General features: G+C 31.3%; 2 long non-coding RNA genes across 3 annotated transcripts; both read right to left on the bottom strand.

Annotated features, from left to right (window-relative positions):
• Nucleotides 1–7,095: 7,095 nt before the first annotated feature.
• LOC139514827 (uncharacterized) lies at nt 7,096–8,484 on the bottom strand. Its single transcript, XR_011662718.1, has 2 exons — nt 8,317–8,484; nt 7,096–7,326 (listed from the first exon to the last, which is right to left on the bottom strand). It is a non-coding gene; the product is annotated as an uncharacterized lncRNA (long non-coding RNA).
• Nucleotides 8,485–14,502: 6,018 nt separating this feature from the next.
• LOC139516161 (uncharacterized) lies at nt 14,503–16,883 on the bottom strand. Of its 2 annotated transcripts, XR_011662922.1 has the most exons (4): nt 16,775–16,883; nt 16,228–16,294; nt 15,840–15,911; nt 14,503–14,856 (listed from the first exon to the last, which is right to left on the bottom strand). It is a non-coding gene; the product is annotated as an uncharacterized lncRNA (long non-coding RNA). The 2 variants fall into 2 exon arrangements; XR_011662921.1 differs by lacking the exon at nt 14,503–14,856 and having other exon boundaries at nt 15,495–15,911; nt 16,775–16,881.
• Between the last annotated feature and the right edge of the window lie 2,030 nt (nt 16,884–18,913).

Genomic DNA, 18,913 nt, shown 5'->3' with positions numbered 1-18,913 from the left:
TCATAATTCGTAACACCAAGGCTAAAAAAACCTACAGACAAACAGTACACAAAACACAATATCGACAACTAAAGACTTTACAACACGAAAAACTGCGAGTGATCTCAGTTACTCCGGGTAAACAGACCCTGGCCACGTGGGACAGCTATGCTGTTGTGTTTGTAAGTTCAAACCCAGAGATCAGTCTGTTTAATGACCAGTGACTTGTTTATCATGACATATGGTTGTCAACATGTCTGATGATATGAGGTTGTCAATATAATTATGTAATTTTGGTAAAAGTCATCATCGAATTATATTAATTTTTAGTCGATGATAAACATGAATCCCATTCCTGTTATTTCATCAACCCACGTCATTTCTAAATCACAATCAAAGACATCAACGTAAATAGTGTGATCATTGATAATGAATTTTCAGTTCATTAAATAATGTTTGGCTTAAATATCTAATTACTCTAACTTTCCACTGTATATAACCTAGAAACTTGAATTCAAATGCGTCTAATTAGGGATCTTCCAATGTCACTTCGATCAGAAATATATCCATTCATCATTTATGAATGGGATACTCAAATTAAATTGTTCGAAAATATATTCAGAGTTTTATGTATATATATATTGCTGAAGTAAAATTCTTTATGCATGAATCGGATCGATATAAAAGGCATCTAATAACAAGTTTTCAATGGAAATAGTAATTTTAAGCAAACAAATACGAAAATCGTACTTCAAATCTGTCTTTTTGACGTTATTGTCTTACTAACAAAGGTTGTAAGCTACGATAGTGTTTCGCTTATTTGCAGTTTATTAACGCCCGTTTACCTATTCCGAAATTGTTATTAATAAACTGTGGTTTAAACTCCCTCAAACAAAGTTGACCTCAGATGAGTTTTGCTATTATATTCGGTTCTCTGTGTTCATGTTCAACTGATCTGCTTCTGTTGCATCCTTCACTTTTAATATTCGGCTTTGAGCGCTCCCGACGAAGTTAGATCCACAAACAAAGCTTCGTACAAATGCAATTTGTAATGTGTGGTTTCATTTTTTTTTAAACATGACCAAAGAGTTTTTTAGCAAATTCTTTTCGATATTGAAACTATATAATTATGTATTATTATCTTAACAATCTGAACAATATCTACTCGAAATTACACTAGTTGAGAATGGTAAGACAAATCCATGTTTCGTTTATCTCTAACCTTCGTTTTTATCGTTCTTTATTCAAATGATATAAAGTTATATCACTGTTTATCACTGATAAATGGATTCCACATTCTCATCATACGGCTATGTTGTTTGTAGAGCCTGTAAATTTAGGGTCGATCCATGCTAACATATTCGTGATTTACTTTCGATAGTTACATTGATTTTGTTATTGATAAATTAAAACATGACCAATTACTGAATGTTTTCATATACAGTTTGCATAATTACGCTCCTCCATCCTGTTTATAATTTGGTATTGCTCAGTGCCATGCTTTTTTCAGACTACAAATGTCGTCTTTGCACTAAATGTTTCGAAATTAGTCTGGGTAACATTATCTATTTTTCACTTGTTATTGGTTTTGAACAAGCCTTCTTACTTTACATTGAGTACTCTTAGGTCGGTTATGGCTTTAGTCTATCATGTCTGTTTGTTTTTGTATAAACCAATCAAATCTTCGTAATTCTGCTTTGAATTGTTGTACATTTTTCATGTCTGGACCTATACGGTATCGATGTTGCTCCTTGTCTGAGGGCGTATGGTAACACATATTTGCTTACACTTATTTGTCTCTGTTGGATAGTAGTCTCTGTGAAAGTCATATCAAATCTATTTATGTTTATATTTAGTCCCTTCATCTAATTTATTTTGTTGTATGTACTATTGATTTAGTCGTAGGTACTCCGTTGTACATTTTGTAATTGAAATAAGTATAACAGATAATCGAACTCCAAGGTAAATTTAAAAAGGGGAAGTCCATAAAATCGGACAATTTCAGACGTAATCAACCAATGGAATAAATTAAAAAAAGAAATGGCATATTCCTGACTTGGAACACGCATTTTCTAAAATCCCGGTTTATAGCTAGCTTAACCTTCAACTTGTATAATAGTTAAAATTCTGTTATTTTGACAAAACTGTTCGCGATTTTAAAAAGTGCTGGGTAAAAAGTGAAATTACAAAAATACCAAACTCAGAGGAAAACTCTAGACGGAAAGTCCCTAAGCAAATGGCAAAATCATAAGCTCAAACACATTAATTCCCTTAGTAAATGCAACATCAAAAGCCCAAACACATTAAATGAATGGATAACAACTGTCATATTCCTGACTTTGTACAGGCATTTTAAACGAAAAGTCCCTTAGCAAATGACAAAATCAAAAGCTCAAACATATTAAATGAATGGATAACAACTGCCACATTCCTGACTTGGTGCAGGCATTTTCTTATTTAAAGAACTCAAGAACTAGTTTTACCCTACGCTCTGTTTATGTGCCGCTCCTAGGTCAAGAACCGCGTAAGAGGATGTTTCAATGTCGTTTGTCTTTTATGTCTTTTAAAAACAAAGTGTTGATTTCAGATCTTTGATCTTTGAGACAACAATTTCCAAGATTAATGGTAGGAGTGTATTCGGAGTAATTTTGAAGAGGAAATTTAGAAATTGATATTGCTTTAAACATACTAATAACATCCATTTCGATTGCAAAACAGATGAATTACAAAATAGTAGTCGTAAGCATTCAAAGAAATTCTTTTTAAAGCAACTTGGGAATTCATGTTTCATTTTATTCTTTTAATTTTATAGGGAACATCTACTGTAAAATTCAATTTCAATCAGTTAATGTCGAAGATTTGCGACTAATAGATTTTTTGATGAGCATTTATAAATAAAATGAATTATATAAACAATTAAATAATGTATTAAATTTCTACATATAAGAAATCAAACTAATAAAACAATATCTCACACCATCTTTATCAACGTACATATGTCCTAAGCAGTCCGATATGCGGTTTAAATAGAACAAAAGAATTCGACCTCTTGTGTTTAGAAGGTAGAAAAGTGAAATGAACTTTGTATACGGTTGTCAAGATGTCACAAAAGTTACTTTCCGTAAAGTCATTATAAATATTTGCATTCACGTTGTTTAATTTTCATATTGTACAATTGTTGACAATGCAACTTGCAAACAATCGTTTTTAAAACCACCATAAGTCAAGCTGTTACGTCATTTAGGGGGTCTCCTTATAAACTGCTACTTTTTTTTGCTGGACATAGAAAAAATCTGGGGAAAATTACAAAAATTGAGAAATGAATTGCCAATCGTTTAAGACCATTCCCAAAGTGGCACACCTAAATTTGACATTTGGACGCAATTTCAAAGTTGGATGTTATATGACGGGGCTTTGTTAATTAATTTACGAATCGAACACACCCGTCCTATATATGTAACATCACATGACATTTAAGTAATTAAAACTATTTTTTTTAAAATAATATTTGCATGTTTGACATGTTTTTTTCTTTAACAATTACAATTACACCGACAGTCATAATTTCTGTATTATTTAAAAACGTTTTGTTACACATTTTGTTACACCTTAGTTATACACAGTAACCCGGATTGGTTGACCATTGTGAAGTTGAGTTTTTGGGGTAGCAGATATTTATATCGTTGTATTCCTTTTGTTTGTGTTAACAAATTGTCGTTCGGAATTATTTTTTATACGTCATTTATTTATCTTGCAATTTCTTGTAATTTAGTTTGCGTCTTATTTCTTTGGTGTCATATTCACCGTACGGCTTCAACAATGAGCAAAGCCCATACCTCATATTCAGCTATGAAAGGCCCTGATAAAACAAAGTAAAACAATTCAAACGAGAAAACTAACGGCCTTATTTATATAAAAAAAAAAATGAACGAAAAACAAATATGTAACACATAAACAAACAACAACCACTGAATAACAGGCTCCTGACTTGGGACAGGCACGTACATAAATAATGTGGCGGGGTTAAACATGTTAGCGGGATCTATGTTTGTGTTCGATCATACAGTATAATAAGTCGGTAGTTGCCCGCGAATGGATTTTTTTTCTTTGCGTCTTATTTGTTGATTGCAGTTGGTTTTTTGTTTTGTGTCATGTGGAGATATGGTGTGATTTTGTTTTTCTTTTGATGTGTTTGCATCTTAAATTGGGATTGCACCGAGTTATTTCATGATTTCTTTTGTGCTATATTTTCGATACATTTTTAGTCTATCTTATAGCATCTTACAATTGTCCGGCGACATAATGTGATACTTTTTTTGTTCGCCAATATTATTCATACGAGTCGATTTGAATTTACTATTTATATCTTTTTCTTTTCTTATTAGTTTACCTACAGTCGAAAATTTGCAAGACATTAAGAGTCTTTACTTATTTAACCGTTTTACATTAGACTCAATTTTATTATAGTTTATCACATTAAGACTCGATTGTATTATAGTACTTTACTTGAATAACCGTCTCACTGTTAGTTGTATGTTAGTTCTTCACAACTCAGAAATAGATTCAAGAATATCAAATTTCCCTTATATTAATTTTTACCGTATACGGTGGCTCACTCTATTTTCTCATACTTGCTCACTATTACAAGTCAAGTACTATAGAAGTACACCGGTGCACCCCCCCCCCCCGGCCTATATTCTTGAAAACGATGTTCTTATACATACTTATCTCCATGTTATTGTCTCAAGTCTTCAGTCTCTGCACCGAACTCTTACAATCAACCAAGTCGTTGCTAAGACGGTGCTTAAAAGAGCAGCGACTTGGATTAAAATTGTACTTACTAGACAGTCTTTGATAATCTGTTACAGTTTTGTACAAGAGTAATGTTTGGGATGCTTAAACCTTTGGCATATTTTGTAAGTCGAAAAATGAATATACTAAAGACCTTTTTTGGGTGTTAACATTTGCAGCTGACTGGCATATTATGTAGAATTTACAACCTGTTTTATTTAAAAAAAAAAACTAGAGGCTCTAAAGAGCCTGTGTCGCTCACCTTGGTATATGTGAATATTAAACAAAAGAAACAGATGGATTCATGACAAAATTGTGTTTTGGTGATGGTGATGTGTTTATATATCTTACTTTACTGAACATTCTTGCTGCTTACAATTATCTCTCTTTACTGAACACTCTTGCTGCTTACAATTATCTCTATCTATAATGAACTTGGCCCAATGAAAATTCTTGTTTTCAAAATTCCAATAGGGAACATATCTTTTATATGATGATTGTGGCCAATGAAAATTGTTAAAAATTGACTATCAAGGACATTAACTCCTTAGGGGGTCAATTGACCATTTCAGTCATGTTGACTTATTTGTAAATCTTACTTTGCTGAACATTATTGCTTTTTACAGGTTATCTCTATCTATAATAGTATTCAAGATAATAACCAAAAACAGCAAAATTTCCTTAAAATTACCAATTTAGGGGCAGCAACCCAACAACGGGTTGTCCGATTCATCTGAAAATTTAAGGCCAGTTAGATTTTGACCTAATAAACAATTTTACACTCATCAGATTTGCTCTAAATGCTTTGGTTTTTGAGTTATAAGCCAAAAACTGCATTTTACCCCTATGTTCTATTTTTAGCCATGGCGGCCATCTTAGTTCGTTGACCGGGTCACCGGACACAATTTTTAAACTAACTACCCCAATGATGATTGAGACCAAGTTTGGTTCAATTTGGCCCGGTAGTTTCAGAGAAGAAGATTTTTGTAAAAGATTATTAAGATTTACGAAAAATGGTTAAAAATTGACTATAAAGGGCAATAACTCCTAAAGGGGTCAACTGACCATTTTGGTCGTGTTGACTTATTTGTAAATCTTACTTTGCTGAACATTATTGCTATTTACAGTTTATCTCTATCTATAATATTATTCAAGATAATAATCAAAAACAGCAAAATTTCCTTAATATTACCAATTCAGGGGCAGCAACCCAACAACGGGTTGTTCAATTCATCTGAAATTTTCAGGGCAGATAGATCTTGACCTGATAAACAATTTAACCCCATGTCAGATTTGCTCTAAATGCTTTGGTTTTTGAGTTATAAGCCAAAAACTGCATTTTACCCATATGTTCTATTTTTAGCTGTGGCGGCCATCTTGGTTGGTTGACCGGGTCACCGGACACAATTTTTAACTAGATACCCCAATGATGATTGTGACCAAGTTTGATTAAATTTGGCCCAGTAGTTTCAGAGGAGAAGATTTTTGTAAAAGCTAACGACGGACGACGACGACGACGGACGACGGACGACGGACGCCGGACGCCGGACGCCAAGTGATGAGAAAAGCTCACTTGGCCCTTTGGGCCAGGTGAGCTGAAAAAGAAGATTCTAAAAGATAACGAAAATTAAGCATATGCTCTTTTAACTGTTCTTGAACAGGGCTCCAATTTAAAAAAAAAACAAGAATGTGTCCAAAGTACACGGATGCCCCACTCGCACTATCCTTTTCCATGTTCCATGGACCGTGAAATTGGGTAATTATCTAATTTGGTATTAAAATTAGAAAGATTATACTATAGGGAACATATGTACTAAGTTTCAAGTTGATTGGACTTCAATTTTATCAAAAACTACCTTGACCAAAAACTTTAACCTGAAACTCCCACTTTCATTTTCTATGTTTAGTGGACCGTGAAATTGGGGTCAAAAGTCTAATTTGGCTTTAAAATTAGAAAGATCATATCATAAGCAACAAGTCTACTAAGTTTCAAGTTGATTGGACTTCAGCTTCATCAAAAACTACCTTGACCAAAAACTTTAACCTAATCGGACGGACGCACAGACGGACGCACAGACGAACGAAGCCACAGACCAGAAAACATAATGCTACTCTACTATCGTAGGTGGGGCATAAAAAGAAAGAGGTCAGATGATCAAGTTCTTTGAAGAAAGAGAAAGGGGAAACCAATAGCACTGCTATATCATCTCAGAAATTATATAAATTATAATTTACCATTAGTATTACAAGACTATGAAGGATGCATTCACATCTCTTCTGTTATGGAGACGTTTGACAAATTCTATACATAAAAAAACAAGTTACTTTTGTGACATAACTTTATTCATATAGATTATTTCTCCTACATATCTTTATATATTGCTTTCTTTAGTTCAAATTGGAATCTCAGATAAGCATCTGGTACTTTAAATCCTCTCCTCTCTGTTCCATGCCTCTGGTCGACATGTGTACTTCATAATAATTACTGACTGTCAAATGTATAGCAGAACGTACATAACTTCTTGATAAAACTGCCGTCTATCTCCCTTTTCGACACTGCAAAAAAAAAAATCGAACAGGCAATTTAAGAGGGGGTTGCAACCACATGTTCCCCGTACAAACGGATCGGAATTCAATTCTCATTCTGTAAACAAATATTGTAGGATTGTGAAGGTATTTTGGTGTTAAAAGTCCCTCTCCTTTTTTTGTAATATACACCACAAAAAAAAACACATTTAGTTAGGATAAAGAACTAATAAACGATGGTTCTATAATGTAAGGCTTCAGGGTTTCAAATCTTTAAGATTCAACATGTTTATCGGATTGTTTTTTTACTATCAATGTTGAACCGTTAATTTTATCGTATTTTTTTAACTACCAATGTTGAACCGTTGATAGTTAATAACAAAAATTCGATAAAAAATGTTGAATGTAAATGATATGAACCTCCGGTCTTATATTAAAGGACAATATATAACACTTCTGAGGTTCATATCATTTACATTCAACGGTTTTATCGGATCTTTTTTTTACTATGAACCGTTCAACATCAATAGTTAAAAAAAATCCGATATAAAAACGTTGAATATAAGTGATATGAACCTCCGAAGTTTATATAATAGCATTACGGTAAATAGAATAATTGAAATTCAGTTAATTTAGTGTGGGAGGCTATTTTAATCCACTTTCTGAGTGTGTATTATATAATGTTACAATGTAACAAACCTATCAAACACACCGTGAAAAATAACATTATCTCCCCTAGATATGCTTAACAACAAGACACAAAAAACTGCTACCTTTTTTTGCTCTATATCACATAATTATGAAAACACATTACATAGATAGGGAATATTGTGCTTGTGTACACGTTTGAATGTGTAGGTGGCACACTCAGAACGATCGTCTCTAGATTATTTTTTTAAATTCGTCCCGGCCTTTCCGGGTTCACGTAGCAACACGTTTCTTTCCTTTCCAGCTATTTCTGATTATCAATTAATCCAAAACATGCATTTAGCACAAAGCAACAACTATTAAACAACTCACCTATACCAATGGTGATCGTCTAATTCCTAGCTGATTCCTTTAATCGTACCTTTTTTGACGACACCCATCGTTGTAGCGTCTACCATTGGAGGTAGCGAAATTGCATGATTTGACAGGAGAGCGAAATAAACAAGGGGAGCAATTTTATCGAACCGCATTCCGGACTGTAAGTAGTCTCATGCATTATTATTTTAACGGACCTATAACTAAAAAACAAATAGATCATGATATAGCGTAATTATAAATCCCTGTATTTAAAAAATTATAAATCCCTGAATTTAGAAAAATATATGTTATTGATGAACAACAAGTAGTGAAATATTATTTGTTTTTAAATTTAATATAACGAGCTTAGATAAGCCTTATAGTTTTTAAAGTCATTATTAACAATAACAATAGCTTGAAACATATCGATATTCACGTACTTCATGTCGCTAACATGCATATACACACATATGGTGTTTGGACAAAGAAAAGTTCTAAACAAAACACCGTCTGAATTTGACAATATCTAATACTCCTTGACTATAATGAACTTGTTGTTATTCGTTTTCTACAATGCTTGACCTCTTTCCTAATTTCCAAGAAAATCTGTCTTAGTAAATTGCGTGCAAGTACATTTATACCAACAATTCATTAACAACTATTATACCCGAACAATCTCTAATCAGCATGTCAACGCGATATACATATCCATTTTGCTTTTATCAAGAAATTTGAACTAAATACTGACTAACTCCGGTAGATAAAATGAACGTAGTATATGACTCTGCTTCTCAATCAATTGAAAAATTGATGCTTTTGTTTTCATTACGCAGATTAAAAAAGTGTTTTACGGAAAAATCATTTGCTTACACTTGCATAGCTTACTGGACGAATAGGTGTCAATTTATTCTGTATAATGTAAAACTAAACAGAAAAACTCCCCTTTGCCTGGCCTGTACCAAGTCAGGAATATGACAGTTCTTGTCCATTCGTTTTTGATGCGTTTTGTTATTTGATTTTGCCATGTGATAATGGACTTTCTGAATTGATTTTCCTCTAAGTTCAGTATTTTTTGTGATTTTACTTTTTAAAGGGATTTTAAAACTTTTCTTCAAAATATTTATCCCTCTTTTTGATGTCTTATTTTATGTTTGTTCTATGGAGTGCAAAAGTAGAGGTTAAATTTCAAAATTTCGTTATATATAAAAGTAAAGGCGGTGTGATATGATAGCCAGTGAGACAACGATCCAATAAAGACCAAAGGAAGAGAAATAACATATAGGCAAATTTCATTAATGAATGGAATCACGCCGTATTTGTAAATGTCTAAGGTACACTTAACTCTATGTGCCTTGGAAAACCTAAATGGGAGATTTTTTTAAATATATTTTAAACACTTTGAAAGTACAAATAAATATTTCTTTATACATTCAACCCACCAATTGAATTGACTACTAGTATACTATAAATATCAAAAACTATCCGATTTTGTCTTTATAGGAAGAATGCCTTATCCGTACCAATCAAAGAAGCTACAAATTATCATATTCCTTAAGTGTTAACTAGATTTATGTTTTGAAATTACCTTCTTCTTAATTTCCAGGAAACTCTGTCTTTATCAATTGCGTGCAAGTTAACCATTAATTCATTAAGAACTATTATACTCTCATGATCTCTAATCAACGCGTCAAGGCTATATACCTATTCATTTAGTTATCAACAAATTTAAACTGAATACTGGTTAACTCAGGTAGTAGTAAACATACTATATGACTCAGCCTCTACATCAATTACAAAATTGAAACCGGCTATTTTCTTTGCAAAGACTGAACTGCTCTAAGAATTATTTTAACGAACCAGGTATAATGCTTCTGCTTTCCTGCTTTATAGATTTTTAGATTAACCTTACTTGATTTATAAATAAATATATTTGAACTCGGGTGATAATTTCATTTCGAAAATTGAAAGCATAACGATATGAAGTTTTTAGCTAACCGGGGACCCATGTGAACTTCTGCCATCGATTCGCGTCCGTCGTCGTCCTTCGTCCCTCGTTTGTCATCGTCGTGGCAAACTATTTCGCAAGTCTTCTCCTTTGAAAATACTGGACAAAAAACCTTTAAACTTTAACTGAATGTTCAAAACAAACTTTGCTGCCATATAACATAGGGATCAAATGCAGTTTTTGACTTCTATCTCAAAAACCAAAGCTTTTAGAGCAAATCTGACATGTGGTTAAAAGGGTTCAATTGGTCTGATCTATCAGCACTCAAATTTTCACACGAATTGAACAACCCATTGTTTGGATGATGCCACTAATTGGTAATTTTAAGGACATTTTGCATTTTTTTAAAATATTTTAATAGACAGAGATACTGTAAAAAGCATTAATGTTTAGCAAAGTAAGATCTACCAAAGAATTCATATGACCAACATTGTCAATCGACCCTTCAGGAGTTATTGCCCTTTAAAGAAAATTTTACACAATTTGTTCTTCATGTTTGCTTACATTTAAAGACTTCCCTTCGAAACTACTGTGCCTAATATTTCTAAATTTTAAATGAATGTTCCTTTAGGAATCTAGTTTATAAATGATATCCGAATTTTTGATCCATCAACAAATATGGCCGCCATGGCCAAATATAGAACATAGTGGTCAAATTCAGTTTTTGGCTTATATCTCAAAAACTAAAGCATTTAGAGCAAATCTGACATCTGGTAAAAATATCAGGTCAAAATCTTTCTGCCTTGAAATTTTCAGATGCATCAGACTACCCGTTGTTTGGTTGCTGCCCCCAAATTGGTAATAAATATTAAAGAAATTTAGCAGTTTTTGGTTATTATCTTGAATATCATAATAGATAAAGATAAATTGTAAACAGCAAAATTGTTCATCAAAGTAAGATCTACATATTTTCAAATTGTCATATCTATGCCAGTATTATTATTTAGTAATACCTAATTAACATGTACTTGGAGGAGTAAAACATGATGAAAAATGACAAAGATTTATCTTAAATTATCCATAGAAAATTAAACCCATATCATAGAAAACTGAACCTCCACTATAGACCTTATATTCTTTGATTGTTAATGTCTTCCAGCTATGTTATATAGTTATAATACATATAGTAGTTGATGGGAATAAAACAAAAGAAATTTTTTAGGTTTAGACCTCAGATTTTCAAATTGTCATAGCTACCATCTTTGTAATATAGTAATTACGCATTAATAAAAAGTGCTTGGTAGGAATATTTTTTTACTCGGCCATATAGTATTGCAATTTGTTTGTTCTATGAAATTCAAGAGTAAGGCTTTAAATTCACAGTTTACTTTAAAATACCAACAACAACAAAAATCTGATTACCTATGAGACAAAGTCGAGAATGGAAAACAACTATAGAGTACGAGAAAATCTGAAAAAAATTACAAACTGCTTAGTAAGCTATAAGAGACCGGATATGACAAAATCTGAAATAATTAAAAAGAGAAAAACCTATTTCTAAAGATGACCTTTAACATAACAAATCCTATTTGAATGCGAAAACACATTTTTATTTGAAAATGCAATAAATAAATGCAGCACTACAAATTTCATTAGTGACAAAATAGTTTAGTTATGAGAAAAAAACTGTTTTGTCTGCGTAGATAAAATTCTTATTTAACAGCTGTGTCAAATGTTCAATAAAAGAGCCAATGGACTAGACATGATCATATCCCTTCATTGTTTTTATCAATTAATACTATAGGTTGAATGACCAGTAAACGCTTATTTAATGGTATGTTATGTGTCATCATAAGTTTGCAATTTCTATATTACTTAACACTTTTATTCATTTTACTATGATAAAGTGATATTTCATCAATTCTCGTCATTTCTGAACAACATCACAGGGTTTTTCCTTAAAATGCATGCGAATGATTCATCAGTTCATCTAGGTATTTTCTGCAGAAAAATATAATTCCCTGGTTTGAATCTCAGCAGATCACTAATATAGAATACTATAAATTGATCTAAAGGTTATTTCAGGTAAATTTATATTCATTTCTTATGAAGCTATGAGTCTGCACTCTGATTTGAAAATAACCTGAGTGTAAATAGCATTCAACCCCAGTTTACCCGTGAATAAAATTTTGCAAAATTTCCCCAGATCTGTGCACCTCGATATAATAATCAGTAAAGAGTAAAGAAATACCATAGAATTAAGCAAAACTATTTTACAAATGGTCTATTATATAAACAGACATTTAAAGAAAGGCTAAAGTAACCAAAGGGATAGTTAAACTCATGTTAAAGACGAACTGATAATGCCATGGCAAAAAACGAATAAAGACCCCAAAAAGCATCAAACCAAAAGACTTAGCACATGAAATCCCACCAAAAGACGAGGGTGATCCCGAGTGATCCAGAAGGATTGGGAGATATTTCTGATCTGCTTAAAAAGGTATGTAGCTATATAATCGGTAATTGCTTTGCAACGAAAATACAAGTTGTACTTTTCTAAATAATCACGGTACTGTACTTGCTTACACCTCCTAATGTGTATGTGTACGTGCTATTTCACATAACTTCTGATATCGTGAGAGAAAATAGTCCGTCTTTCACCTTTGAGGTTGATCTGACGGACATTGTACAGATGAGAATGTATATTAGAAGACCAGACAGGATGGTTATACTGACTAATGATATGTTTTGGGATGGTACATTGTAAAGCCTTAGACGAAGTGTGTGCTACAATAATTGCATTATATGTCTACTAAATAGTGAACAAATTCATTATTTCAATGTTGATTCATAAAATATCAGATACACAAATCTTATAATATAACACACCAAACTTACGGTCACCACCGTTGTAATTAAGGATATAATACTGTTGTCAATGTTCGCTTGCAGAGCTTTTGTTTTGTGTCTATTTGAACATGTATCCAAGACTTTCTTATTCCAGATTTGATGAATTTTAGTCTTTTTCATTTGAATACTGTATTGTTCATTTTGACATTGATAATGATTTTTTTTCTAAAAAAAAAGTAATTAAATTACTTTCAGAATCAATAGAAATTTCTAAGACAAGTGTCTCATCTTTTTTTGTTGTTGTCTTAAGGTGGATCCCTACAGATATAGCAAATTTTTTTTCACCATTGAATTTTTCTTAAAATTTGCATACATATACTATGCAATGGCCTCTATGAAAATTTGAGTTAAAAATAGTATGTCACCAGACTCGTTTCCATGGTAACGGTCACCAAAGTTGCTACATCACGTGTATGCATAAATACATACCTGATGTAGAAACTCTGGATTTTTTTCAAGCCTTTGAAAGTATTTTGAAGGGTTTGTTCTTCATTTATTACAAAATTATTATTTAAAATGTAAATAAAACACAAATAATGGCAGTTTTATTCATTTTCATTGATTTCGTCTCTAATTTCATCAACACTGCTCCACAAAAAAAAACACAGATTTTGTTAAAATTTTCTATTTTTCTTAAATTTCCAAAAAAATGGTCCAATGAATATTTTTTTAAATTTGACATAAGATGGTCATAACAATGAGCTTTAAAAAGAAATAAAAAAAAATATGGATCACCAGACTATTTTTTGCACGAAAAATGTTTTTGTGACCCCTAACGAAACAGTGATCAACAGCAGTTTTTTGTATATCTTTCATCATCGGTGATCAAAGTGTGACATATGTTGTCATATCCTTTGTTAAACTAACACAGAATAATACAGTTTCACAAGGCAATCAAATGAGAACAATTTTTTGGTTTCTATGAACAACGGTTACCATGGCAACAGGACATGAAGTTGGAAAATTCAAGTTTTTGCATTGTTCTGATGTGCAAGATTAACAACCTAACAGACAATGGCAGATCAAATACCATGATTTCAGACCAACAACACATGGCTTCTATGTAAATGTAAACAAATATTATGATACATTGTAATGCAGCTTATATTAGCATTACTGTGGTCTTAAATGAGCAAAATAAATTACTCAGAAGTTAGCGAAAATCACCAAATATATTTTGTTTTAAATTATCGATTCATAGGTAACAGTCATGCAAGTAAATGGATTAAAAAATACTTTGTCACCTTTTCCACAATTAATGATTTAAGTTTGATGAAGCATAATGATAATACATTATATATTTCAGTTGTCATAGTAACATAACCAAAAAAATATGAAATTATAACTTTTTCAAAGGTTTTTCAACTTTCTTTATTTTGAATGCCTCAATAATCAAGCAAACATATAACTGTTATATTTACAAATGTGTAAATAGTTTACTCCTCTGATTCAGTCAAGTACTTATTGATAGTCATAGCATTATTAGAGTTCACTGTGTTCTCAGTCAAAATTATCAATCCTTCCATATTGAATAGTACATGTTGCTCCCAGTCAGATATAGCATATTACTATTAGTGGCAATTCTTTTCTTTCAAAATCTTTGTTTTCTGGTTATCTGTTTGCCTCTCTAATTTCTTATTCATACTTTCCCAAATTTTCTACGTAAATTTTCCAGGGAAACATTCTGTTGCTGCATTTACCTGAAAGTTTAATTTATTTATTTGTAATGAAAAGTTGTAATATATACTAATAAACTACTAAATCTATATAATATTTCAGTGAGTGCAAAATTAATCCAATCATGCATTACAACATCAATTTAAAAAGATTATATTATACCTGACTAACAAAGGTACTCATTAAGAGTTTTATAATATGATATATGGCCAGGTTTTTGAAGTGATTGCAATAATTAGGTCAGCTGATGGGTATGCATTTTATATTGCTTTTGCATATGATGGCCATCCTTTTTAGTGGTTTTTGTTTTGTGAACAATGGCAATTTGGAATGCAATAATTGACAATATAAATGATATAGGGAGCATTATAGGGTCCAATGCAAATAAATTCAAGGTATACATGTATATTTAATAGGTGTGACCTTTACCATATATGTGTACCTTAAATCAAAACAGTTGAACTGTTCTTTTTGGTAAAACATTTACATATATACAGCATGTGACCAAGTTTGAAATAAACATAAGTTATCTACATCACATAGTTATCTTCATTGTCAGAATTGTGGCACATAAGAACCAGTGGCAGTCTTGATAATATACTTTGTATTTAAATTATAAAATAAAGTACAAATCAATAGTGTAAAATGTGGATAACTGTGACCTTCTTTTGCCTGGAAGCTGAGTTACTTACTGAGACTCTGAGAGTGTATATATAAGTTTGCATGATCTGACACCTTTTAGTTGCTGAGATATACATTTGTTGTATATGAAATTGGATGTTTAATGTAACCAAAGTCAGTGAAGTGGAAAATGTAGGTCAGTGACATCTGTGTACAAGTTTACATGATCCTACATTTTATAGTTGAATCTACTAAATATATTGTCCAAAAAGAAATGTTATAAATGCCTGCAAAACACCATTATCAGATTAAAAAGTCTCAAATGGAACCTAAGTTTTTTTTCAAAGGTAACTACATGTAATTATCCTAAAATGTATGTATTTACCATTGACAGTCATCCTTCATTTTTCTACAAAACTGCTGCTAATAACCTGCTGTTAAATGATGACCATGAGACCTACAATTGATAACAAATATAACAAAAATTAAATAAGTAAATTAATATAATCAGATAATATAGGATTCATAAAAAGTGAGAGTTTTATATTACTTTTTATCAATGTTGGTTGTTCAATATCAAAATAGTGAAAATAATGATAAAAAAAGCCATATTCCATATAATAACAAGAGCATTGCTAAGTATGGCATCCTCTCACCATAGAAGACTGTTGCTTTCACATGGGTGTTTAGAATCTACAATGTCCACTTTCACTTTGACATTTGGGAATATCTTTTCTATTAATAAAGTTAAAGTCTAAATTCTTTAAATTTACCTGTATTACTTTCATAGTTTCAACCAGTACCAAACATTTGCAATTCTGCAACATAACTAGCTTCAACCTAATGAAAAAAAGTGATAACAAATACATATAAATGAAAGTGCATGCAGTGTTCAAATACTATAGCTAAAACATATTACATTTAAAATTAACTGGAAACTCAGGCTGTTAACAATGAAATTTGTAATAATAATATGTATAAAGGCTTTCAAAACCAAATAGGTTTCATTAAATTTGTTGAAATTATACATTAATATAGATTTCATTTAATAAATTATACATATGTAACTAATTTTAGTTCAATATTTTTGTTGAAACAAATTCTGTCATGTTCTATACATGAAAGTCTTCAAGTATACATAACAATGCTTTACCACAAAATTGATTTGAAATATTGACCCTAAACTTGAAATTATTACCAAGATCTGTTAATTCATTTTTATGACTGCTTAAGTGCAAATATGAATATAATTATGGTCCTCATTATACTTTATATCTACTTAGGAAAACTTATGAATTATATGACTAAAGGTTTAATTACCTTCCAATTATTCATTAAATTAACCATGTTTAAAACTGTTTCTTCTTTTGAATTTATTTACAGGATTATTTTGCAACTGCAAATATTTTCTTTCCAGTTTTATTCTCCTTTTTCTTTAAGTATGGCTGATGAATTCACAGACAGTACATTCAATCCATTAGGGAAATTGTTGAAATGTGTGGCACAAATTCCTGCATGTATCATTCATGAAAAATATGATATGAAATGTCAGTCTGCACATGTATTGGTTAATTAGATAAACTATAAACTATTTAGACTTGAGTTCATAATTTTATTTGGAATATACAATTGATTTTTTCAATTTATATTTATATAATATGATTGTGAATTCATGTTTACCTTTATTCTTATAGATCACAGACTCACATTTATTTCTAATAATGTGGAATGAGGGTGGGTGCCCCCCTTCTTAATTTTCTTTTTTGCCTTCATGCATTATACTGCATTCTACACATCATTCTAAATGACTAAATATGTAAGGTTTCCGACCACTTGGTCTCTGATCACATGCAAAAGATGACTTAATATGAAAATTCTGATTATAAAATAAAGAAAACTAATATGTTGAGTTTGTAAAACATTATTTTTGTGAATGAATCATTGTGACTGCAATTGTTTACTTTTTCAATTCTAATTTTATTTATGGTTATATAATTGCTACCAAATAAGTATTTACAAAATAATCCTCTCCTTTTGGATGCAAAACTAAAAAGCCCCTTATGTATAGATGTCTTTGTGTACAGTACGGGTAGGGACTTATTTTTATGGATGTCTTAATCCGTCTAGTCGGATATGAATAATCGGACATTTTTATGGTAGGTAGTATGTTCATTAAACAACAGATCCAGGTGTGAATGGTCCTTTCATCTTAATCCGTGTTGCTAAAATTACGGTTCACTGATTTCAGAATCAGGTTACCTGTAATTTTAACCTCTCAGTCACTTTATTGATTATATTAGTTCTACATCGTATTTGACATAAAATATTTTTACAGGTGAAGTAATGGAGAAAACTTTGTTTAATAAAAATAGCCTATTTTTGTTAATTATGGTTTTGATATTTCAACTGTTAATATTTATTTTCTTTGTTCCTAAAAATTATTTTTATTTTATGTTCCTTTTTGTTTTTTTGTTTTTTTTTTGTATCTTTTTGTTATTTGTTTGCATAAATTGTTTAAACATATATATTTTTACATGTATTCTATTTCTTAAAGCTTACGGTTATTTTTATTTTACTGATTTATTTTCCACGTAAATCCATTGATTAGCAGAATGCTATCTCAAGTGCTGCTGCATACATTTTAGTTTGACGCGGTCACATGCAAAATATTTCTAAAATTTGTATTTAATATTCAGTCTGTTGTGTCAGTTCCGAGATAAAAATAATTACAGTGAGCAACACTTGTATATTATTAGTAGCTTGATGATTCTTTGTAGTTTTTACTTTTTACTGTAAACAAATATTGTCCGAAAGTTGGAGATGTATGACTAAAATAGAACGCAAATAATAACACTAGAAGAAAATATTGATTCTTCCCGGGCATAAGTTTATTTTAAGATTTCCGTGTTTGTTCATTATGCTAAATTAATATAATTGATCTGCATTTGGGGGTTGGGGGTAAAAGGGGTCCGGATCTCGAAATCCCGGGCTTAAAAACACGAAGTCACAAGGTCCCGAATTTAAATAAATTTAAATCCCGACATCGCGAAAAAAGAATTCCCAGATCCCGAAAGGGTTAATCCCGAAATCCCGAACTTATTTGCATAATATTAATTTACGCACAATCCATGTAACAAAGGAAACTTGTATGTTATATTTTTTATAGCAATCTAAAAGAAAAAATTCCATGATACACATATCAGTGATCAACAGCGTGTGCACGTGGTTGAACTTTAACTTGACTCCACTCACAATAATATTGAATGCTAATAAAAGATATTAAAGATCGATTTTGTCCACTGCACGAGATTTTTATATGGCGGGAAATTTCGTAACAGTAAACACAGGTGACCTTACTGACCGACCGTGGGAAAATTCATTCATGATTAAATTTGATGTGGAATGATTGACAGTATTGTGTTTTAGTTTTGAGGCTCTTGATCGATTTACCAGAATAGA

Source organism: Mytilus edulis, chromosome 3 (assembly GCF_963676685.1).
Source record: "Mytilus edulis chromosome 3, xbMytEdul2.2, whole genome shotgun sequence".
Lineage (NCBI taxonomy): Eukaryota > Metazoa > Mollusca > Bivalvia > Mytilida > Mytilidae > Mytilus > Mytilus edulis.
The sequence above is the reverse complement of the archived record's forward strand: the minus strand, read 5'-3'. Positions and strand labels throughout refer to the sequence as shown.